Source organism: Notolepis coatsorum (genome assembly GCF_963971535.1).
Source record: "Notolepis coatsorum genome assembly, chromosome: 2".
Lineage (NCBI taxonomy): Eukaryota > Metazoa > Chordata > Actinopteri > Aulopiformes > Paralepididae > Notolepis > Notolepis coatsorum.
This window is the reverse complement of record NC_140166.1, coordinates 202,060,754-202,086,376: the sequence shown is the minus strand read 5'-3', so window position 1 is coordinate 202,086,376 and position 25,623 is coordinate 202,060,754. Positions and strand designations below refer to the sequence as shown.

Here is a 25,623-nt window from a genome sequence, read left to right as displayed (position 1 = left end):
CGTAGACGTAGTTACCATACAATATACAATACTGTGCAGTGTACTAATATACAATACTATATAGTGCAAGGCATAAATGGACGAGGTGCAGTTTAGGTACAATTCACAGTAGGTGTACGAGTTGTAGTGCAAATCCTTTATCAATAAATATAAAGTGTAAGTGTGTTTGTGTGATCTAAAGTGTGGAGAGTGGGTGCTGCAGTGTGTTGTTGTTTGAGTGAGTGTGTGCGTGTGGGTGTGTGTGCTGGAAGCAGTATAGGGACCAGCTAGCATATAGCTTAGCACAAGGGCTGGAAGCAGTAGGGAGCAGCTAGCTATAGCTTAGCACAAGGGCTGGAAGCAGTATAGGGACCAGCTAGCTATAGCTTAGCACAAGGGCTGGAAGCAGTATAGGGACCAGCTAGCCTATAGCTTAGCACAAGGGCTGGAAGCAGTAGGGAGCAGCTAGCTATAGCTTAGCACAAGGGCTGGAAGCAGTATAGGGACCAGCTAGCCTATAGCTTAGCACAAGGGCTGGAAGCAGTAGGGAGCAGCTAGCTATATAGCTTAGCACAAGGGCTGGAAGCAGTATAGGGACCAGCTAGCTATAGCTTAGCACAAGGGCTGGAAGCAAGCAACTATAGCCTATAGTTTAGCACAAGGACTGGAAGTAGGGAGCAGCTAGCGCTCTGTAAAAAAATTAACTCTGACGCACAGAGATGAAATTGATGAAATTGAATTGGGTGATGGTGTTGGAGGTCTGACCCCCCACCCTGACCGCCTGGGGTCTTTCACTCAGAAAGTCCAGTACCCAGGCGCTCAGGGCGGAGCTCGGACCCAGCTCGATCAGCTTGTCCACCAGTCTGGTGATGGGGACTATGGTGTTGAACGCTGAGCTGTATGAACAACAGTCTCACATAGCCCCCCTTCTGACGGTCAAGGTGAGAGAGGGTGCTGTGCAGTACCTGGGAGACCGCGTCGTCAGTGGACCTGTTTGAACTGTATGCAAATTGCATAGGGTCCATATCACTGGGGAGGGAGGCACAAATGTGGTCCTTGACCAGCCTCTCGAAACATTTCATGACCACAGAGGTGAGTGCCACCGGTCTGTAGTAATAACTGTGAATTGAACTTGCATTGCTGCACTATAGTCCATCCGTTGCAAGTCAACGCCCCCCCCCCCCTCCATCCATTAACTCAACTGGACTGTCACTGTAATATTTATGTACAGTTGTACAGTGTCCCCCACCCACCCCTCCTACCCAACCCCCCCACCCACCCAACCACCTCCAATGTACAGTCAGATTGGTTATTTTTGGTTGAGGTTGAAAAAGCTATGTTGATTCAATATTTAATTACAGATACCATTTCAACATTTGAAAAACTGTCGTTGAATCAATTTAGTAGATTCCCCCTCCCCTCCTCCCCCTCCCCTCCCCTTCGAGAGGGTATAGTCCTAAGCAACTCGCGAGACCTAGAAGATCTCACGGGACTTGAGGTATTCAAACACTTTGGCGCGATGGATGGTGTCTTCACTGACTGCTTGACAAATAGTCTGAGCCAAACTCCTTGGTAAGTCATTGACAATATTATGTATTATGCCATTCACATACCATAATCTTGCTGTCATCGTTTGACTACATGCTACTTTGTGAATTATTACCGTGGTGGCAACTAGTAGGCTAGAACGAAGCTTGTTAGCATTATTAGCTAACATGCTAGATGGTACTTAACTGGTAAGTGAGTTCTTATGGGAATAGTATGATTCTGTTCAGATACCATCACCGGGCTGTTATCGTTTGACTAAATGTTATCTCTGTGCCGTGGCAAATAGTTTGGAGCTTGTTTGAGCAAATAGTGATGCATATTATTATAGCTACTAACGTTAGCTAGCTATCATGCTAGCTAACGTTATTCTGCCATTTTGTTTCGTGATTAAAATGTACGTTTTTAATAGTTACATAAGCATTGTTGTAACTAGTGTTAACAAATACTTTATTATAGTTCAATTGTGTTAAACTTGGGACACAGCCATGGCTCTATTTTATTTCGTTTTGTATGTGAGGCATTTTAGCTTGCAGTTGTTGTGTTGCATTGTGGGTCTTCAGCACAAAGTAATCCCTTGCTGAGGGTAAGATGGTTTTCTGTCTGCTCAGACTCAGAATACTTAATTAACATGATCTGTGCTTCATAAAAAAACAGATATTATTTATCTGGTTTTGGTTATTTTGCACAGTAAATACTTATTCAGGCCTACCTGCAATTCAGAATTTAATCCAGCAGGGCGGCAGTGATGTTCATTCTGCCTTTTGTTATATATAAAAAATGGGGCTTTGAAAGACTGACATATTTGAACTTCTAGCTCCTGCTACTCTAAACATATATATATATAATATACACAGTCTTGATAAATTGCATACAAGGTTTTTTGAATATTTTGATCGTCTTCTTTTTAGAATTCGCTGGCAATCATCGCCGCTATCAAGGTGAGTTAACTAACACATTCTCAAATCATGTTTTGTTTTTACCACCAGACATGCGCTAGGTATATGGAGCTAGGTACACTTGCTACTGTAGGTTATATGGTGCTCATTGATAACTACTTTGATGGTGCTTATTTTTTCCTTATTTTGTTAATTATGTTGCTCTTTCTCTAGGAATGCCAATGTATAACTCCAGCCCCTATTACCACACTGCCATTGATTCAGCTCAGTAAGTATTATCTTTCAATTCAATATTGTCTGTCTCTCTCACCCCACTTCAAACTTCACACCTTTATCTGTGTTTTCATCTCTGTCTTTCTGTCTCTCTCACCTCGACCCCCTCCACTTCACACAACACCTACATTGCCAAAGCCTTTGTCATTTGATGACACAGCAGTGCTATGTCTGTCTCTCCCTCTATCTCCGTCTCCCTCTCTCACTGGCATAACATTTTTATTGTCGTATTCAATATTTCAGAGATTCTTCGCCAGAGGAACTTGAAGCCATTCCTGAATTACCACCAGAGACCAGCAGTTGCACGCAGGCAGAGACTGCCTGTAGCGTGAGTTGAATTTTATACACAAGTTCACTGGTGTTTATTCTTATATAAAACGTCTCTAAAGACGTATGTTTACCTTTGCATTGATTGGCGGATTTTTGACTGAAGACATTGGATCTTTCCTGCTCTCCCATCCAAGTCCCAGGTTGTAATGACGTAATCATGACACTTAGTTGATTTTGAGTAGACAATTACTCGTTGCATCTGGGCTCATAGTCATAGCCATATAGGAATGACCGCTACACCGTCGCGCCAATAGCGGCCGAGGGAGGGAGAGTTAAGCGATTTCTTTGTCATTCAGACAGATTCTCCTATCTGCACCTATCTGACACGTATAGCCACTGATGGTGGAGAAGTGCTGTCCAATTAGCCATTTTGGGGAAATTCAGGCATAAAATAATATTCTGTTGTGTGTCACTGTCAAACAATCCAATATTTCAGAGATTCTTCGCCAGTTGCGGGAAGTATGTCACCACCTGAAGACGCAGACCACCACCTGAAGCCCATGTAGAATTGTGAGTTGAATTTTATACATGATAGATCAGTGGTTCTCAAACTTTTTACACCAAGTACCACCTGAGAATGTAGCTGGCTCTCCAAGTACCACCATATGACCGGTGTTAAAATACAGTCTATTCAGCTATGCACAGTTCACGCAGGAGGCAAATGTATTCCTAATACCATTATTTATTGTTAACTTTTGTCAGACACAGCCACAATGTACAAAGGGATAGCACTAGAACTAGCAAACGCGTCCACACAACTCATACAATGCAAGGGCATTGAGAACATAATAACTAACATTCTCACATAGCAAGTGAGAAAATTAAGAACAACTGTATTTCAGCAAATGTACTTAATCTCTATCTCTCTCTCTCTCTCTCTCTCTCTCTCTCTCTCTCTCTCTCTCTCTCTCTCTCTCTCTCTCACACAGCAAGCAATTGTCCATCATTCTCTCTCTCTCTCTCTCTCTCTCACACACACGCACACACACACACACACACACACACACACACACAATTATTTTGTTACAAAAACTTAATTTCCTGCATTCTGGTGCAGGACTTTTTGAAATTTGACCCTTTAAATGCCAGTTTGTGTGATGGCATCACAAATTATTGTTAAAATAAACACACAAAGTAAAATATGTTCAATAGGATAGGAGCCCCGCATTTAGTGATCTAGGAGGCAAGTATTTTGTAATAAGATCAGATAGATAGAGCAATCACAAAATAAAGAAATGAGGCTCATCGTGCTCGCAAGCCACTGTCTAAAGTCTAATTGTGTTCTCAGAGGGATGACACTGGTGATCTACACCTCTACCAGAGGCCAGCAGCCAGAGGGGGACCCTGCTGACCACAAGGCCATCTGAATCATCCTATGCTGAATTGACATGGATGGCATCTCCCTTAAGCTGATGTGAGTATAACTTCCATGTACAAACACAAACACACCCACTCTATCTATATCTCTCTTCTAGGACATGTCATCATCATCAAACCTTTATTTAATTCTTGGGAGAACAGTAGGGTTGTAAAAAAAAGTGTAAACATCTTCAAATCATTATTAACACATCCACGCTGTAAAGGGTTATTGCCCGCCATGCTTTGACCGCCAGATCTCGCAAGTAGGGTCGAGCTGCAGACTCGGAGCCTCGGTCCAGATTGGAACTTCCGCTCGGAGCCTCGGTCCAGATTGGAACTTCCGCCCTGCCACAGGACTATTACTCCTGTGACAGGGCAATGCGCTGATTGGCGGAAAGTACGGAAGTATCTCGAAGTACGTCTGACGTATCTCGAATTACGTCTGACGTTTCTCTACGTTAGCGAACATTAAACGTTGTATTCATAAAATAATATAAATTCAGCAGCATGGGGAGGGCCGGGGGGAGGGGAGGTACAGGTAGTAGAAGACATAGAGGTACAGGTCACATAATTATAGTACAGTGGAGAAGTAAAAATAGAATAAAAAGGCAGTGGAAACAATATACAATATTATTAACTCTAATAATAACACGCCTCGCGGGCTCATTATAATACGAGAGCCGTGGGTCTGCATTGTATAGAGCGGATCCCCCGGCCGTATTCAAGCGCTGGAGCGCTTTGCGATGGATCAAACTGTATTAATATAGTAGTAATAATAGTAGTTGGCTAGTTGCGCGCTTCTGGCCACCTCCCGCAGTGCGCGCATACACACATACTGTCTGTAGCCTATACAGTACGTGCAAAATTAGTTGTCAAGAGCCAATCGCACAGGTTGCCTCATCTCATCTGGCTCTGCAAATAGATCTAGAGTCTGAATATCATATATAGCCTTCTGATGATCTCTCTCTCTCTCTCTCTCTCTCTCTCTCGTCTCAAATCCATTCTGAGAACGGAATGCAGTGCCCGCGACGAGGGTCTTGATTGATTGATTGATTGATTGATTGATTGATTGATTGAAAATTGTATTAACAGATTATGCTGGACCTACAAAACAGTACAGTACTGTTTCTCATTCCTGTACTGTTGTTTATACTCTGCTCCTGTGTTGTAACCCAACCCCCTCCAATGTACAGTAAATGACCAAGTATGGTTTTGTCAATATTCCAATGTACAGTTTTGCTTGTACAGTTGCACAGTGTCCCCCACCCACCCACCCCTCCTACCCGACCCCCCCCCCCCCCCAAGGCGAAAGTCTTTCTCTGGTCTGCATCCCCTTAACAATTGTGTGTATTGAGCTGTACTGTACTGTACCCATTCTGCAATCTGTTAATAAAATGTTCAATCAAGAATGGAGTGATTGACAGTGTCAAAGGCCTTTTGTAGGTCCAGCATGATCTGTTAATACAATTTTCAATCAATCAATCAATCAATCAATCAATCAAGACCCGCGTCGCAGGCACTGCATTCCGTTCTCAGAATGGATTTGAGAGAGATCATCAGCAGGCTATATATGATATTCAGACTCTAGATCTATTTGCAGAGCCAGATGAGATGAGGCAACCTGTGCGATTGGCTCTTGACAACTAATTTTGCACGTACTGTATAGGCTACAGACAGTATGTGTGTATGCGCGCACTGCGGGAGGTGGCCAGAAGCGCGCAACTAGCCAACTACTATTATTACTACTATATTAATACAGTTTTATCCATGGCAAAGCGCTCCAGCGCTTGAATACGGCCGGGGGATCCGCTCTATACAATGCAGACCCACGGCTCTCGTATTATAATGAGCCTGCGAGGCGTGTTATTATTAGAGTTAATAATATTGTATATTGTTTCCACTGCCTTTTTATTCTATTTTTACTTCTCCACTGTACTATAATTATGTGACCTGTACCTCTATGTCTTCTACTACCTGTACCTCCCCTCCCCCCGGCCCTCCCCATGCTGCTGAATTTATATTATTTTATGAATACAACGTTTAATGTTCGCTAACGTAGAGAAACGTCAGACATAATTCGAGATACGTCAGACGTACTTCGAGATACTTCCGTACTTTCCGCCAATCAGCGCATTGCCCTGTCACAGGAGTAATAGTCCTGTGGCAGGGCGGAAGTTCCAATCTGGACCGAGGCTCCGAGTCTGCAGCTGGACCCTATTGGATCTCGCTGTACAGCGTTATTGAGATCAATATTGAATTTTTTCGCCATGGCATTCAAAATTCATATATACACCCATGGCCGCCTAGTTATAGTTGAAAGTGGGGGTGCAAGATTCTTTTTTATTCTTTTTTTTTATTTTATTTTTTTTACATTTAATGAACACCTGTATGTGCAATTTCCTGCAATATAGAGCCTTCAATCTTGACCAAAATAAAGCTGCTCTTTTCACTATAAAACTCAGTTTATATTGCAGTATGATAGCTATAATAATAATAACTTCACTGCGAGGGCTCTTTTAGCTAACGCTAGCTAGGCACGTATGATAGCCAATTACTATTATAATAATAATAATAATAATAACTTTCCCATCCTCCCAAAGCCCCTCCGGCCCCGTTCACATCCGCAGCGGCAGTACCAACAACAACAACAATTAATTGACGCTATCAATAGCCCCAGTGAGCGCGGCGGCTGGCTGAATGAATGAATGAAAACTTTATTTAACAGATTGCAGAATGGGTACAATACAGTACGGTTCAATACACACAATTGTTAAGGTGATGCAGACCAGAGAAAGACGTTTGTCTTGTTTACATCAGGGTCCATAGCCCCTTTCGTGACTGTGCTGCACCGAGTGAATCCACAGTCACTTGCTCCTCAATGGGAAACCAACCTAGATTTACCCTGAAGGACTGGTTCTGGCCGAACCGTTCGTTATACAAGTATCACAGAGACATTACAAATGTGCTCACAGTTGCACGAGGGTTTCGGACAGAGATACGGGATGGTGCGCAGGCGCTGTGATCACCCAACGGCGGAAATAATGCCGCTTTGAGCAGTTTATAAAAAAATATTAAAAATATTTATTAGCAACGCCGAGCTTTCAAACCATCCCGTATCTCTGTCCGAACATATACAGAAATAAATACAGTAAAAACATACATGACATCATGACATTTATGGCATAGGGACATACATGACATACAGGTATATACTGTAGTACTGTTACATTTGTGACATATACGATATGCAAATAATATACAGTACTGTTACCCAGAGATCCTAACAGAAAATATTATATATATATGATGGGGATGAGACTGTACATTAGGAGGAGGGGGGGGGGGGGTGGACATTTACGGTGGCCAGTTTCGAATTGCAGTCTCCCGTAGGTGCTCTTTAAGAGCGGTTTTGAATGTGGGCAGGGGTAAAGTGGGTTTTAGGAGTGAGGTTAAGCAGTAGTCTGACCAGTTTGTTTTGTGATGTTTGTAATCTTGTTTTTAGTGCCTTTGAGGTGCTTTGGTACCATGAGGTGCAGGCATAGTCGTAGTACCCTTGAATGAGTACTGAGAGTACCCATGATTTTTGCCATTTTGTTATCGTGAAATTGGTATTAAATTTAATTCTGATTGGCATTAAAAAGTCTTAAAGCCTTAAATCTGACTGGGCTAAACCCTGGTTATTTTCAGCCCAATTTATTCATTTCACTGCAAACCATCTGATCAATATATCACCCATACTACATAAAGCATTTACTGACGATCACGTAATTATAAACGCCGCCCCCCCCCCCTTTCCTCCGTGCATGATGACGCATAACGTATACGATCATATACAGTTGAATTTTTTAATATAGCGTGTCTAGGGAATAAACGGCAATCGATGCATTTAGGTCTATAACTCACGTTCTAGGAATTACTACAGGAAATGATAAAACATACTTATATTCTAGAAGGTATTTTTGTATGAATGAAAAAGTATAACGTTCCTACATCCTGAACAATAGATAATCGATGTTGAATGCAGGCATTAAAGTGTTCCGTCTCAAGACGGATTTCCGTCAATTTGATTGGGGAGATCCGTCAATTTGATTCGCAGTCTAACGGAATTGACTACCTGGTATAATATGATTTGTAGATGCATACAGATTGAAACAAAATTGAGCCAATCAGAGGCGCCAAATATCATGAAAAGGGAATTTTTTCTACCGAGGCGGCGCCAAGCAGTCATCACTCAGGGACTCGAGTGGTTGCAGCTGGAGGCTATTGGGCGAGTGACATTTGCGAGGTCTGTCCGCCACATGGCAGGGTAACAAAATAGTTGTGTCCCCTGCTGTGGTTGTGAGTATAGTATACGTTTATTAGCTTAACTCCGTAGCAACATCACACAGGTGTATCTGTAGACAGTCTCCTCCCCACCGTATATATCTTTTTTCCTACCACCCACCCCCTCCTAATGTACAGTCCCGGACTTTCCAGTGAATCATAGTGTCCTTTTTTTTCATTTTCCCAGATGCACCATGCACCAAGGATCCAGCTGATTACTGCCAATCTGGAGGATTGTTCCTTATCTGCTCTTCACTTGTGCCACTGATTCATTGACCTTTTGTGGTGTGGTATGTTTTGATTTTTACTTAGTAATACACTGTATAGTTGGGATTCTGAATTAAACAGTATAATGTTCACATATATTATGGAGCCCCCAGGGGTCGGGAGAATATTGTGGAAAACAATATAAAACTGAAATGGTAAAGCTAAAAAACTGTAGACCTGACCACAACCCCCTCGGTTCAACAGCACAATATGTTGCTTTCTCCGCTTTTAAAAGTTGAAATCATCTGATGACATTGAAGGGATAGTTCAGAATTGTGGACATAAAGTTTAATTTACTACTTGGCCATTATGTTATGTTCAATGGACTGCACTTATATAGCAATAGCGCTTTTATCCAAAGCGCGTATGGCCTCTCATTCACCTATTCACACACATTCACACACCAATGGTGGCAGCTGCCATGCATATTGATCCATAAATAGTGTTTAGATTGTACTTCTATAGGTTTTTAACTTTACATACTGTATTTAAACATTATATTTGAACAAACACTGCAAGCTAAAGTTTTAAATCATTTGAATCTGTTTTATACAGCACACTTGCTTCCAAAATAAAGCAGTTTTACAATCCTGATCGTTTGTTAACACTTGAAGCGTTTTGTTTCTAACAATCTGTACAATAAAAGTGTTTCTCTGCTGAACTTTGAGTTCTGTCACTTTATTGAAGGAGTTTGATTGTAATAATTGAGGAAAAACCTGTGAAATAACAGTGTTTCACTGCTGAACTTTAAGTTCTGTCACTTAATTGAAGGAGTTTGATTGTAATAATTATGGGAAAACCTGTAAAATAACAGTGTTTCACTGCTGAACTTTAAGTTCTGTCACTTTATTGAAGGAGTTTGATCGTAATAATTGAGGAAAAACCTGTGAAATAACAGTGTTTCACTGCTGAACTTTGAGTTCTGTCACTTAATTGAAGGAGTTTGATTGTAATAATTATGGGAAAACATGTAAAATAACAGTGTTTCACTGCTGAACTTTGAGTTCTGTCACTTAATTGAAGGAGTTTGATTGTAATAATTATGGGAAAACATGTAGAATAACAGTGTTTCACTGCTGAACTTTGAGTTCTGTCACTTAATTGAAGGAGTTTGATTGTAATAATTATGGGAAAACATGTAAAATAACAGTGTTTCACTGCTGAACTTTGAGTTCTGTCACTTAATTGAAGGAGTTTGATTGTAATAATTCTGGGAAAACATGTAAAATAACAGTGTTTCACTGCTGAACTTTGAGTTCTGTCACTTAATTGAAGGAGTTTGATTGTAATAATTATGGGAAAACATGTAAAATAACAGTGTTTCACTGCTGAACTTTGAGTTCTGTCACTTAATTGAAGGAGTTTGATTGTAATAATTATGGGAAAACATGTAGAATAACAGTGTTTCACTGCTGAACTTTGAGTTCTGTCACTTAATTGAAGGAGTTTGATTGTAATAATTATGGGAAAACATGTAAAATAACAGTGTTTCACTGCTGAACTTTGAGTTCTGTCACTTAATTGAAGGAGTTTGATTGTAATAATTCTGGGAAAACATGTAAAATAACAGTGTTTCACTGCTGAACTTTGAGTTCTGTCACTTAATTGAAGGAGTTTGATTGTAATAATTCTGGGAAAACATGTAAAATAACAGTGTTTCACTGCTGAACTTTAAGTTCTGTCACTTTATTGAAGGAATTTGATTGTAATAATTCTGGGAAAACATGTAAAATAACAGTGTTTCACTGCTGAACTTTAAGTTCTGTCACTTTATTGAAGGAGTTTGATCATAATAATTTAGGAAAAACCTGTGAAATAACAGTGTTTCACTGCTGAACTTTAAGTTCTGTCACTTTATTGAAGGAGTTTGATCGTAATAATTTAGGAAAGACCTGTGAAATAACAGTGTTTCACTGCTGAACTTTGAGTTATGTCACTTAATTGAAGGAGTTTCATCGTAAATGTAGGGAAAACTTGTGAAATAACAGTGTTTCACTGCTGAACTTTAAGTTCTGTCACTTTATTGAAGGTGTTTGATCATAATAATGTAGGAAAAAACCTGTAAAATAACAGTGTTTCACTGCTGAACCTAACCTGTCAATTAACAGTGATTCTCTGTTCTCGGGTTCTCAAATAATAAACAGAATTATCTGTAAATTTATTGCTTTTCCACTTTATTTTAATTAGGGTATTTCAATGTAAATTTTACACTAATTCAATGTCCCCAAACTGCCAGACTTTTACCGTTTTTCTACCGATTTTTTTTTTACAGTGTGTGCGTGCATTTTAGCTTTGGGAATAGACGCTCCGTTAGCATAGCTTAGCTTCATCACTGGAAGTGGGGGAGGACAGTAGCCTTACAGTGCCTTACAGTGTATTGCAAGGTCTGACATTGACCAAACTTGATATGCATGACCTTGGTGGGCTCTAGGTCAACTCCTGAAAAGGGGGTTAATGTCAGACCTTGCAATCAAAAGTTAGGGGGCGCACTGAAATTATGGCAAGGGTTATTAGCCCCCTAACTTTGATTGCAAAGTCTGACATTGACCCCCTTTTCAGGAGTTGACCTAGAGCCCACCAAGGTCATGCATATCAAGTTTGGTCAATGTCAGACCTTGCAATACACTGTAAGGCACTGTAAGGCTACTGTCCTCCCCCACTTCCAGTGATGAAGCTAAGCTATGCTAACGGAGCGTCTATTCCCAAAGCTAAAATGCACGCACAGAGACAAAAAAGGTATGCATCTTCTTGTCTAACTCCAGGGAAGATGTTAAATAAGCTAATTTCCAAAAAAAGTGGAGTCGTCCTTTAATGGAATGAATAATCGAATGAGATCTTGCTAGCGAAAATAATTAGTTCAACTCTTTCAGAATAAGTAGACAAAAACAAGCCCAAAGAGTATCTAATTGATACGAATTAATAGATACTTATGAGGATATCTGTACTGTATGTGCTTAGGTATCATGTACTGCTTAGGCGTGGAGGGAGGCTATACAGTTTCACTATTAATCAGGTTTTAATCGGTTTCGGACATCATCCATACATGCATTGAATTGATTAACCTTTGTTTTATACCAGTGACACCAGTCATGTTAATCACCTTCTTGTTCATCATCAGATAACAGTGCTTGAACAGATAAATGCATTTTCTCAAGTTCATTCATCAAAACGTCAAAGGCTTGCAATTGCTCATTCATTTTCTCAAGTCACGTTCACAGCATCAAATCCGTCAAACAGCGCATCTCTGCGAACATTTTAATCCCAGTTACAATATCACAATAACATGTGAGTGACAGTGATACAATTCAACAATCCACAGATTCAGATTCATCGTAATTCATATGGATCCACAATCCATGCATGAAGATGCTTCAATTTATGCTTGAATGAAACACAATCTGGGCGCAAATACATCCACAGCCGGGAATATGAAACGAATCAGAGCCAAACGGCCGATTTCATTCATTAAAAACATCCCGCGGGATTCACATTTGCAATGCTCCGACGTTATTAAAATAACCACATAGTGTGTATATCGCACCTCGCGAGCGCCGTATATATATGACGTGCATTATTTAGGACAAAGTACATTTATTATCAGCATTTTAGGTATATTATTTTACATTTCAAAAGCCCCCTCTAGAAAAACGAAGCACAACAACATAATTCAGATGGTATAATGGGATCTAGACTGTGAGAATTATTTCAGGAAGGGAGCTGGCATTTCTTTGCGAGGGCATGGCCATGCAGGTTATCGAGCTAACTGAACTAAACCCTGCTCTCGACCAGGTTAAAACTTTTTGATCTGTTGCCATAGTGATTTAGAAAATCGCACGTCGGGGAACCGAAAGGTCTAGTTTAAGTCAAGTTATCCTGAAAATTATCCGGCTAACTCAGTTAGCCAGGTACGAGGAACAGGGCCATGTTGCGTTGCAGTGTTTTATTGACGTTGCGTGCACGCATGTTCCCAGGCGTGTGCACGCACTCCCTAGAATTCGCATAAATGTTCCCTTGCGTGTGCACAGAATAAAGACGATGCCTAATTGCCTCTAGGAATGGAATGTAACACATTTCATTCACAAGTTTTGTGTGAATGTATCTGAGGGCATATTTGAACACACCTGATGAATAAGCTATTGTTATGCAATGTAGCCAGGTGGGTACTTGGTGAGTTGGCGCATGAGTTTAGTGCAGCACATTCGTGTGTGCTCCTGCTCACAGACCTGGTTGAACGGTGTGCAACCCCGTCCCATGACCAACGCACCACTGCCCACATCCCACATCCCACACACACACACCAGACACACATAACATAAAACCCTAGGATAGACAGAGTAATGTTGAGTGAAGGTGAGGAAGGAGCAGAGTGCAGAGAGAGAGAGCGATGTATGGAGTTTGTGAGGTGAGAGGTAGTTGTAAGCAGGGTGCGAATCATGGGGGAGCTCGGTGAGCCATGGCTCCCTTAGATCAGACATCAGCTCCCCTGAAAACATGATTTGTGAATTTTTGGGGGGTCTCTAAAATACTGACAATAAATGCTATTTTTGCCATGCATTTCAAATTTTTCTGTAATTTTCTGTATCGTCATCATCGTGTATAATAATAAAATGATGTATTAATGATTTGCGCACAAATTCACCGTAATAGACAATAGCATAAATCTATGGGGTTGCGGCACTGCAGATATACCCTACTCGTAATACGCATGCAACATGCATGCTATTCTTGCGTTTACCATTCAGAGCGTGGCGGCGCTGCACTGCAGTCTGCACTCTGCAGGCACAAATAGACGCATCCAGGATAATGTCGAAAGTTAAACGGAATATCAAAGAAGTAAGCCTTCTAACCAATTTTGATTTTACAAAGAAGGCGAAGCAACTTGCTGCAGGGACTACTTCTGTGACATGCAGATTTTGAGAATTGGGCAGACCATCAGGACAGGTGGGTGGCGATAATGTTGCATTTTTTGCCTACTGGAGATGAGGAGTGACTTTTAATAAAACTGCAAGAAAAACAAATGTAATTCTCTCCGCGGCAGTGAGCTGGAGTCTCTCTCTCTCTCTCTCTCTCGCTCTCTCTCTCTCTCTCTCTCTCTCTCTCTCTCTCTCTCTCTCTCTCTCTCTCTCTCTCTCTCTCTCTCTCTCTCTCTCTCTCTCTCTCTCTCTCCGCGGCAGTGCAGTGAGCTGGAGTCTCTCTCTCAAGGTACCCATGTACATGTCAAAATACGTCAGTGAATACCACGATCACAACACTAGAGGGAGCTCCACAAATCATGTTAAACCCAGATTTGGCTCAAACAAGGGACTAAACGCTTCACCTAGAGGACGCGACCCTGGTCAGACGCCTCTGGTTTTAGCTCCGCAACGATGTACTCACTTTTAGCTATTATGTTTGTTTTTGCTACTTTTTTATTTAAAGCAACACTGGCGGGTACGTCATACGACCGTCAGACACTTATGGACCTGAACCCCGGGCTCAAAGAGGAGTTTGGAGACACTTTTGACCTAGAATGGCCAGCAGAAATCAGACGGGAGAATGGCGGCAAAGAAAAGAACAAAGGCGACGGCAGGAGAAGACACAGAGGAAGACGAGGAGGTATCAGATTGAGACTAAAAAGAGCTGCTTACCGCCCAGCAATTCCATCCATCTTTCTGGCGAATGCCCGTTCGTTGGAGGGTAGGATGGATGATCTGAGAGCGAGGGTACGGTTCCAACGGGAGATGAGAGACATCAACATTATATGTCTCACAGAGACATGGCTCACGTCGACGACCCCAGACAAAAGCGTCTCTCCCTCGGATGCCTTCACAGTCTTACGTGCAGATCGCAACGCTGGCTCAGGAAAGACCATCGGCGGCGGAGTCTGCCTCATCACGAACAATTCCTGGGTTAATCCCGAGGGGGTGCAGGTCCTCTCAAACTCGTGTTCGCCGGACTTGGAACATCTTTCTATCCTATGTCGTCCGTTTCACCTCCCGAGGGAGTTCACAGCAGTCGTCATGACTGCCGTGTATATTCCCCCACACGCGAACACGGGCAAAGCGCTGGGCGAATTACACGATCATCTCAACAGACACCAGATCAAACACCCAGACGCAGCGATGGTAGTGGCCGGCGATTTCAACCAGGCCAACCTGAAGAAAGTGATGCCGTCCTTTTTCCAACACATCGCTTGCTCCACCAGAGGGAAGAACACACTCGACCACTGCTATTCCCCGTTCAAAGCGGGTTACAAGGCAGTAGCCGCTCCGCCATTAACGGGGTCCACAAGCTCGAGCGATCATGACTCCATCTTGTTATTTCCGGCATATCAACAGAGATCACGTGACGCCGTCGTGTCACGTGAGACTAAGAAGTGGACCGACGAATCAGAGGCCACGCTCAAGGACGTGCTTGCAGACACGGACTGGGATATGTTCATAGGAAGTGCCAGTGACGTCAGTGAATTAGCAGACATAGTGGTGTGCTACATAACAACAATAGCTGATGGTATTGTCCTCAGGAAAACGGTGCGGATTTTCCCAAACCAGAAACCGTGGGTGGATAGCACTATTAGAGCAGCTCTGAACTCTCGTACCACCGCCTACAACCTGGGTAGAGAGTCAGGAAACATGGAGGAGTATAAGGCTTCAGTCTATACTCTACGCAAAGCAGTCAAACTTGCTAAGAGGACATATGCTGACAAACTGGAGACACAAATGGCACAAAATGACACAAGAGGATTATGGCAGGGACTGAAGTCAATAACTGACTATAAAGTCAGCGCCCCGTCAATGGGGAGCGACGACGCCTCCCTCGCGGACAAGCTCAACACCTTCTACGCTCGGTTTGGTGTAGACAGTGGCGCTGCTGGCTCTCCGGCTAGTGACGTCACTGGCGCGCCGGCTGTTGTGGAGGGGGGGGGGGCAACCGCGAGGGGGGGGGGACGCTCTCTCGTTGTCGGAACACAGTGTGAGAAGAGCATTTATGCAGGTGAACACCAGGAAGGCTGCTGGCCCAGATGGCATAACAGGACGTATACTCAAGACCTGTGCCAACCAGCTGGCCCCTGTGTTCACCGTCATATTTAATCAATCACTGGCGGAGTCAGTGGTCCCTGCCTGCTTCAAGAGGTCTACCATCATCCCTGTGCCGAAGAAACCCTCCCCAGCATGTCCAAATGACTACAGACCGGTGGCACTCACCTCTGTGGTCATGAAATGTTTCGAGAGGCTGGTCAAGGACCACATTTGTGCCTCCCTCCCCAGTGATATGGACCCTATGCAATTTGCATACAGGACAAACAGGTCCACCGACGACGCGGTCTCCCAGGTACTGCACAGCACCCTCTCGCACCTTGACCGTCAGAAGGGGGGCTATGTGAGACTGTTGTTCATTGACTACAGCTCAGCGTTCAACACCATAGTCCCCACCAGACTGGTGGACAAGCTGATCGAGCTAGGTCTGAGCTCCGCCCTGAGCGCCTGGGTACTGGACTTTCTGAGCGAAAGACCCCAGGCGGTCAGGGTGGGGGGTCAGACCTCCAACACCATCACCCTGAGCATCGGGTCCCCCCAGGGCTGTGTTCTGAGCCCCCTGCTGTACTCACTCTACACACACGACTGTGTGGCCAAGTTCAGCTCCAACTCCATAGTGAAGTTCGCAGATGACACGGTGGTGGTGGGGCTGATCTCGGACAACGACGAGAAGGCCTACCGGGAGGAGGTGGAGGTACTGGAACGCTGGTGCCAGGACAACAGCCTGCTCCTGAACATTGGCAAAACCAAGGAACTGATCGTGGATTATAGGAGAGGACAGCAGGAGACACACACACCACTGATGATAAACGGGGCTACCGTGGACAGGGTGAGCAGCTTCAAGTACCTGGGGGTCCACATCTCAGAGGACCTGACATGGTCAACACACATAGGCACAGTAGTAAAGAAGGCGAAACAGCGTCTCTACCACCTGAGACAGTTAAGGAAGTTCAGAGTATCGGGGAAGATACTCCAGTCCTTCTACTCAGGAGCTGTAGAGAGCATCCTGACCGGAAACATCACTGCCTGGTATGGAAACAGCACGGCACAGGACAAGAAGGCCCTACAGAAAGTGGTGCGCTCAGCCGAGTGTACCACGGGTATTGCACTACCCCCCCTGCAGGTTCTATACAACAAGAGGTGCAAATCCAGAGCCTGCAGGATAATGAAAGACCCTCACCACCCCAATAACAGCCTGTTTCAGCTGCTGAGGTCAGGCAGATGCCTGCAAATCTCAGCTACTAGGACAGAGCGGTTTAGGCTCAGCTTCTTCCCCCAGGCCATCAGAGCCATGAACAATGTACATTGAGTGCTCAGAACATTGAACTGTCCACACACAAGCACACATGAACACACACACGACACGCACACTGTGCACGCTCACACACGAGCAGCCACTTAACACTTTAACATGAGCGGGCACACACTCATGTCGCACACACGCACACTTATGGCCAAAGGAAAGGTCACTTTAAATTAGAATAACAGGAACAGTGTATTGCACTACCAAAGCTAACTAGCATGTCACACATGCGCTGTAAATAACTATGTACAGATACCGAGATGTCACTCCATGTTACCTGCTATCTGTTACTGCACAATGTTGTTTCTTCTTTTGATTCTATTATATGTACCACTGTATTGCACATCGTTGCGGGCAAGACCACCCGCATTTCATTGTATACCTGTATGCCGTGACAATTAAAACTCTTGACTTGACTTGACTTGAAACACGTTTCGCAATTATGCCACATCAATGTGGAACGCCCTACCCAAAGCTGTAAAGGAATGTGAATCACTACCCACTTTCAAAAACACTCTCAAAAAACACCTACGGGAGACTGCAATTCGAAACTGGCCCCTGTAAATGTCCTAACACAACCCCCTCCAATGTACAGTAAATTACCATGTATGGTCTTGTCAATATTCCAATGTACAGTCTGGTCTGCATCCCCTTAACAATTGTATGTATTGAGCTGTACTGTACTGTACCCATTCTGCAATCTGTTAATACAGTTTTCAATCAATCAATCAATACTTTTCCCATCCTGAGCCTATGATGCAGATGTTTTTACATCACCACCCAAAACAAGATTCAGCCAAGAGTGAGTGAGTACACTGGTCCACTTGCACTGGTACACTTGTCCATGGCACTTACTACCCAGCTTTGTAGTGGTTTGGGGGAATAGTACAGTAGGTACGCATATTTAAGGGGACCGCAAGGATGGTGTACTGTGGGTGGTGTCCGACCGATTATGGTGGGCCGGTCTGGGCCAAAAATGCCAGGGCCGATTTTTGGTCCCAGTCCAGCCCTGCTTCCGATACCATCTGATTGGCAGTCTTCATCATTTTACAACATTTCTCTGGGTTTTCTGCTACATACTAGAATGAAATGTCAGTGGACCTGAGTTTAATTTCTTTGGAATCAACTTTGATATTTACCAAGGGGGGAAGATGCATTTGGCTTGGGTTGAAATGCGTGATTTCTATCTACAATTAATCTTAACATCCAAGAATGACATTTTAAAGTATTCCAAACAGCAACAAATAAGGTCATCAACGACGGCCTCTAACTGCAAAATACCGATTCCTGAGGAAGGTATCTGGGTTTAATTTGACAATAATGACATCCTAAGCCTCATAGTTATTGGTTTGAAGAGAAACTGGCCCCTGTAAATGTCCTAACCCAACCCCCTCCAATGTACAGTAATTTACCTAGTATGGTTTTGTCAATATTCCAATGTACAGTTTTGCTTGTTTTTACAGTGTGTGTCCCCCCCCATGTACAGTTTTGCTTGTTTGTACAGTGCCCACCCCCCCCCCCCCCAACCCCCTCCAAAAATTACCCAGTATGGTTGTCAATATCCCAATGTACCCAACCCCCCCCCCCCACACAACCCCACCCAACCTCCTCCAATGTACAGTTTTTACGTCAAATGTATATACTCCCTTTTCTGGACTCTATTTGCTCTACAGTACTGTATTTGCAAATCTGGTATGTCATAAATGTATAGACGTAGCAGTACTGTCTATCTGTATGTCATGTATGTCATATATGTCCTGATGAATTGAAAATGGGGGACCCTGATGTAAACAAGACAAAGATCTTTCTCTGGTCTGCATCCCCTTAACAATTGTGTGTATTGAGCTGTACTGTATTGTACCCATTCTGCAATCTGTTAATAAAGTTTTCAATCAATCAATCAAACCCCATTTCATGATTACACATACGGTGTTATGTTAGATACCAATATCGCCAAAGTTACACTTCCTAAAGCATCAGAAGTCACTGGAAATTGAGCTCTGACTGAACTGAAACGAAATACAACAGTCAAGTTCAAGTTGTGAAAGAAGGTACGTTTGTGAGTTTTAGAACCAATGGACTTATTTTTTTACCAGTGGCAAAATAATCTTGTAAAATCTTTTTTAAAGAAAAGTAAACGTTTCATTCAATATTAGATTAATTAAAAAACAGTCCTGCTCGTTGTGTGGATAGAAATCATAATAATGCTGGTTATACATATATACAGTCAAAAATTATAATGATGGAAATGCCTGATGATTCATTTCATTGTACCTCTGCAAATGTAATCTAACCACTAAGAATGAGATCTAGAGAGAAACTAATCGGTTATAGGAGAAAATATTCCTGTATTCCTTTTGGTGCAGGATCATTCTTGATCATCTGACCTTCACACAGATAGGCAGGAAGTTAATTTTACATCTCAATGAGAGTTCTCGCTTTTAGAGCTGCTCAGCTCCCCCGCAGACAGCTGTCATGGAGAACTGGAATCTTCATAGCAGGATTTAATCTGTCTGACCTTCTGGCACTGGGAAATAGATTACCTAGCACACCTCTAGAGCCTACTCTCTAACTTCCTGCCTTGCCTTATGCATACCAAAGAGGGCAGTTAGAGTCGCTCCACATCAGATGCTTGTCAATACAGGCATGCTCTATTTCAGGGGTTCTCTCAAACTTTTTCATTCATCCCCATTATATTTAGGATATTTTTTGGCGACCCCACACTTAATGTATCGCGTAATTTCAACGTGGAATTAAGGAATATCAAAATAAAAGCACACGTTGTTGAACTTGATCATGCATATTTATTAGAACATTTAATTACAGGGCGGTTAGGTGGTCGAGCGGAGATTGCGTTCGTCACCAGCCCCGGAGCTGTGAGCTTGGTTCGCCTGTTCGAATCCAGCTCACAGCTCCGGATTTGTCACCAGCTTGGCTGGCCGTCTGCACGGATACAATTGGCTGTATCAGAGGGTGGGAGAAGCTGGCGGGGTGGGTCCGGGTCGTTGTAAACAGCGACTCCTACAGTTCGGTCGGGGCGCCTGCTAAGCGCGGATTGGACGTGAGGGGGATAGTGTGGTCCTCCCACACGCTACGCCCTCTCAATGAGAATCCGCGCTGCCAGGTGAAAAGAAGCGGTGATTGGCTGGACGTGTGTCGGAGGAAGCACGTGGTAGCCTCCACTCTCCCAAATGATCTGACTGTGGGGGGTAAAGCGCAGCGACCAGGAAGGGACTGGGAATTGGCATACGACTAACATTGGGATGGGAGAAAATCGGAGGAAAATGGAGGGGGAAAAAGAAAAAAAAAAAAAAAAAAAAGAACATTTAATTACAGCACTATGTTATCAATACACATTTATAAAACAAGGCATATTTAGTCAAAATATGTTGCCAGAACATTAAAAAAAACAAATTTTACTTGCCAATGCGTGACCCCACTGTCACCTACCCACGACCCGTAGTTTGAGAACCGCTGCTCTATTTGATCAGTAACAGGTTACTTACCTAGGATCTAAAGAGGAGTTAAAGTGTGTGTTAAATATTATTTCATTTGTAGTTACCTTTTGGAATTAGAGGTACAGTGAGTGTAACTGAGGGGTACAATTCCCTGACTGTATTGATAAGTATGGTATCATTAAACCACTACCGCTTTATGTACTTTAACTACTGGCCACACAGTACATGATATAGATATGATGAACACTTTCCCACCATGAAACCAAGTCCACACAAATGTATAAGTTGAATATTTAATATATAGCAAAGGGTATATACAACGTTCACTTAATGACATTTATGATTTGAATGCACTTGTAAGGCAAATGAGTATTCGTAGGCAAATCAACATTGAATGTCCAATCTCTGGTTACGCAGGAAGCAAGTATACAACCTGGTTCTTTAGGGAACTATAGCGATGGTACTTAATGATTATAGCTGGATATACTAAAGGGGGGTCCTGCTGGTTGTAAGTCAGTAGGGGGGGGGGGGTTAGGAGAGCCGCCGGCGATATCCCATCTGGCCAACGATTTCTTGGGAGAATTCAGAGTGCTGAACACGGTGCCCACAGAACCTTGGTCCACAGATGAATACAGTTGGGCCCTCTTGTAGACGGTAGCTGCCGGTCCACAACGAAGAGACGTGAGGCGACCTCACTCGGGGTAGAGCGCCGTCTCACCTGGACTCCTCTCGGGGGGTAGTTCCAACACTCACCAGTGTTGGCTGTTATCCATGGCATAAATCAAAGCACCCAAAGCAAGTAGATAATCCAAGCCGTGTAGGGCTCGCCGTCGTCCGGGTAAGGTAATCCAATGTGCAGGTCCACTTGTCCTAGCCCAGAACTCCTCGGATGAAAGCACCACACGTGGTCTGCCCAGCCTGGTTAAGACTCTAGATAACGCGAGGAAACGATGGGGGTACTGCTCACTTTATAACTCTAACCGAACGATGCACCATACATAATAGACTATTATTAACTTAATAGAAATACGTCCCACTCGACGGTATAGTGCCAAACTATGACAATTCAACTATTAATCCACACGATGTCTCAATGCCATTCTGAGGCCAAGTTGACCATACTGCACCACACGTGTATCGTGGGTGAGGCTTAACGTCTTGCCACTAGGTTGGAGGGTAAAGAACTAAGGGCTAAGGGACTAAAAAAGGAAGTTCTACTTTACTTGCGCCATATATATATGCGCTGTGAACAAATAGTACCATTCGTATTTCGGTAGACGTATTCCTACGCGGAACCGGGCTAGTAACGACATGTTCGTCGGCACGATTGAACTTGAACCAAGGGGCTTGGCTGCTGGCGCCAAGTTCTTGTCCAATGAGAGAATGAAACTATTATGGGCTGTTAGTAGACTAAAGGGATATTCAGTGTATATGTACAAGGAATATACAAGGGATATCAAACGATATACAAATACTATTAAATATATATCCATAAATAAATATATATATTCGGTTTAATCTGATCCTTCACAACAGCCGCCCCCTAATTAGTCCCACCTAATTAGCTAAGCAGAGACAGATTAACCGCACTGTCTACCACTCAAGGTCCGCTGTAAGGGTCAGTCAACTCACAAAGTCGTGGGGTCATGGTCGTCATCGATAGTGTCTGGGAGTCTGGGCAGTTCTATTAGCCTCGCCACGGGTCGTGTGTAAGTTCGCCCTTGGACGAGCACCTCAGCTGCTCGGACCTTGCCATCAGCACCGGTGATCACTTTGCTTACGCGGCCAGCCGGCCACATAGCTCTGGGTAGTGACTGGTCGATAATCATGACGACTGTTCCTTCTGTCAAATTGTCTCTCTCTTTTACCCACTTCTGGCGGGTCTGTAGAGACGGTAGGTAGTGGAGTAGAAAGCTGTTCCAAAACTTGTCGGCTAGTACTTGACTGTACCTCCACATTCTTCGGCCGTTCGCTTCTTCAGGCCTGTACATTGTCTGGGGTAGCGCGGGGTCCAGCCGCACCATCAAGAGTGTGTTGGGGGTGACTGGGTCGACATCTGCTATATCACTGGAGACGTAGCCGAGGGGCTTGGAGTTCAATACTCCCTCGATCTCCGTGAGGACTGTCATTAGGACTTCTTCCGCTACAGTCTGGGCCCCAAGCACGGCGTACAGGGCTGTCTTTATAGAACGTACTTCTCGTTCCCAGGTTCCACCGAAGTGGGGTGCGTTCGGGGGATTAAACTGGAAATCAATCTGGGATGGAGCGAGGTGGGTCTTAAGTTCTGGGCCCATAGCTTGGAAGCTCTCTCTCAGCTCTCTTTCTCCGCCTTTGAAGTTTGTCCCGTGATCAGACAACAATGTAGACGGTTTTCCTTTCCGTGATGTGAATCTTCGGAAGGCCATAAGGAATGAGTCTGTGCTCATGGTTGGAAGGAGTTCGATATGTATCGCTCTGGTGGTCATGCATTTGAATACAATACCACACCGCTTCTCGGTTCCTCTTCCTTTCTTTATATACAACGGGCCAAAACAGTCCATGCCTGTGGAGTGGAATGGCTTGTCGCCGAGTCGGAGGCGACAGGGAGGTAGGTCAGCCATCCGGGGTATGCTGGGCTGCGCGCGCCACTTTCGGCAGTCTAGACAGGTTCGCTGGAAGCGTCGCACTGCTTCTCTTCCTTGAAGTATCCAATAGCGACGTCTGATCTCCGCGAAGACTCTCTCTGCTCCTGCGTGGTGTACATCCTCGTCGTATTTCTTTATGATCAGCTCTGTGACCTTGTGTCGGCTGTTCAAGACTATCGGGTACTTAACGTCATCCGGTAGATTGGGGGCCCTCCGCAGGCGACCACCCACTCTGATGAGATTATGGGCGTCGCTCTCGGGTGCCAGGTGGAGCAATCTGCTGTCTGATGGGACGGGCTTTCCTCCCTGTAGACAGTCTAGCTCGTCGGGGAACGAGTCTCTCTGGGCTCGTTGTAGTAGAAGAAGTTCTGCTTCTTCGTAGTCAGCTGCTGAAATGTCGGCAGTGGGCTGAATCTCTGGGTGGTGCCACAGGAATGTCTTTAGCTGCGCACTCTGTAGGGTAATGCAATCATCTATGTTGGGGTCTGTGGAGGCGACTGTGCTCAGTCCACAGAACATAGGTTTCTTGTTCTCAGCCTCCTCTTTACTCGCTTCCCGTGGGGTGGGCGTAGGCCACTCTTCTTCCGGGAGCTTGAGGAACTCTGGTCCGTCACTGTAGATGTTGTGACGGGTGAGGTCATCTAGGGACATTCCCCGGGTGATGACGTCAGCTGGGTTGTGTTTGGTGTCCACATACCGCCAGCTCGCTGTTTCTGTTAACTCTTCAATCTCGGTGACTCTGACTCCCACGAAGACTTTGTATCTGCATGAATCAGACTTGATCCATGTGAGTACTGTCGTGGAATCTGACCACAAGATTGTTCTGTGCATCGGAATGGTGAGTTCACGTTGGATTAACGTGGCTAGATGCGCTCCTGCTAGGGCTGCGCAGAGCTCTAGACGCGGGATAGATTGTTGCTTTCGTGGGGCTATTCTTGAGCGAGCCAGGATGAAAGCGGTGTGTATCTCTCCTCCCTTCTCTTGGGCACGCAAGTAGGCCACTGATCCATAGGCTACTTCGGAGGCGTCGCTGAAGACGTGTAGATCCATCTTGCATGTCTCTGGCCTCACTGTGGGTGGGAAGTAGCTGCGGCGTATATTGACGCCTGGGAGTGAGCGGAGTTCCGTCTCCCACTCTCTCCATGTGGAGGCAAGGGGTGCGGGTATTGGGTCGTCCCAGCCCTGGTCCTTGTCCCATAGTGCTCGTACAATCATCTTTGCCCTGGTGGTGTAAGGTAGAATACATCCCAACGGGTCATATTGTCTGGCGAGTGTTCTGTACACACTCCGTCTGGTGGTCGGTATCGCCGTCGACCTTCCCTGCTCCGTGGTCAGGGGTTTGTGTCTATAGTGGAGCGAGTCTGTTTTGAAGCGCCAGACTAATCCTAGTGTCATTTCTTGGGCTTCTCCTGGGATGGTCGCCATCCAGGTCTCGCTGCTGGCAGCCTTGTCCGCAGGGGAGAGGCTGCGCAATACGTGCGGGTCGCTGCTGGCCCACTGCCTGAGATCAAAGCCGCCTTTGATCAGAGAGGCGCGTAGCTTGATTAGGAGAGCCTCGGCTTCTTCTTGAGTCGAAACGCTTTGTAAACAGTTGTCCACGTAGAAACTGTTCTTCACACTGTGTCGGACCTCTTCATCTGCTGCTGGGTCCTCTGCGACGTGTTTCTGTAGTGCAAATGTAGCACAGCACGGGCTGCATGTGGTTCCGAAGGGGAGGACTTCCCACTGGTAGATGGCTGGGTGCTCATCTCCGATCCTCTCTCTCCATAGGAACCGCAGCAGGGGCTTATCCTCCTCCACTAGTCTCACCTGCAGGAACATCCCTTTGATATCCCCGCTGATAGCCACCTTGTCCTGGCGGAAGCGTAGTAGCACGCCTAGTAGAGAGGGGCCGAGTGTGGGGCCGGGCAAGAGCTCTTTATTCAGATTCTGGGATCCGATCTGGTAGCTGCAGTTAAACACAATGCGATCCTTGCCGATGTGGTGGACCTTGTGGTGCGGCACGTACCATGATTCGGTCGTCTGATCGGCCTCTTTAATGTCAATCTTGATTACGTGTCTCGCTGTGATTAGCTTCTCAATCTCAGCGCGGTACACACTCTCTTGAGCGGGGTCTTTGACTAGGCGCCGCTCTGTGTTCAATAGATACCGCTCTGTAGCTTCTTTCGTGGCGTGAAAGGTGGGCATTCCCTCTCGCCTCAGGAGTGGAGTTGCGTATCTCATCACTCCGCCGACTGTGACTCTCTT

The 25,623-nt window shown here is 44.6% G+C and overlaps 1 long non-coding RNA gene across 1 annotated transcript; it reads left to right on the top strand.

The window, feature by feature from the left end:
* The first annotated feature begins 1,445 nt into the window (after positions 1-1,445).
* Positions 1,446-9,516, top strand: LOC311223198. Its single transcript, XR_014619406.1, has 7 exons — positions 1,446-1,551; positions 2,436-2,465; positions 2,637-2,691; positions 2,940-3,024; positions 3,463-3,536; positions 4,315-4,440; positions 8,896-9,516. It is a non-coding gene; the product is annotated as an uncharacterized lncRNA (long non-coding RNA).
* The last annotated feature ends 16,107 nt before the right edge of the window (positions 9,517-25,623 follow it).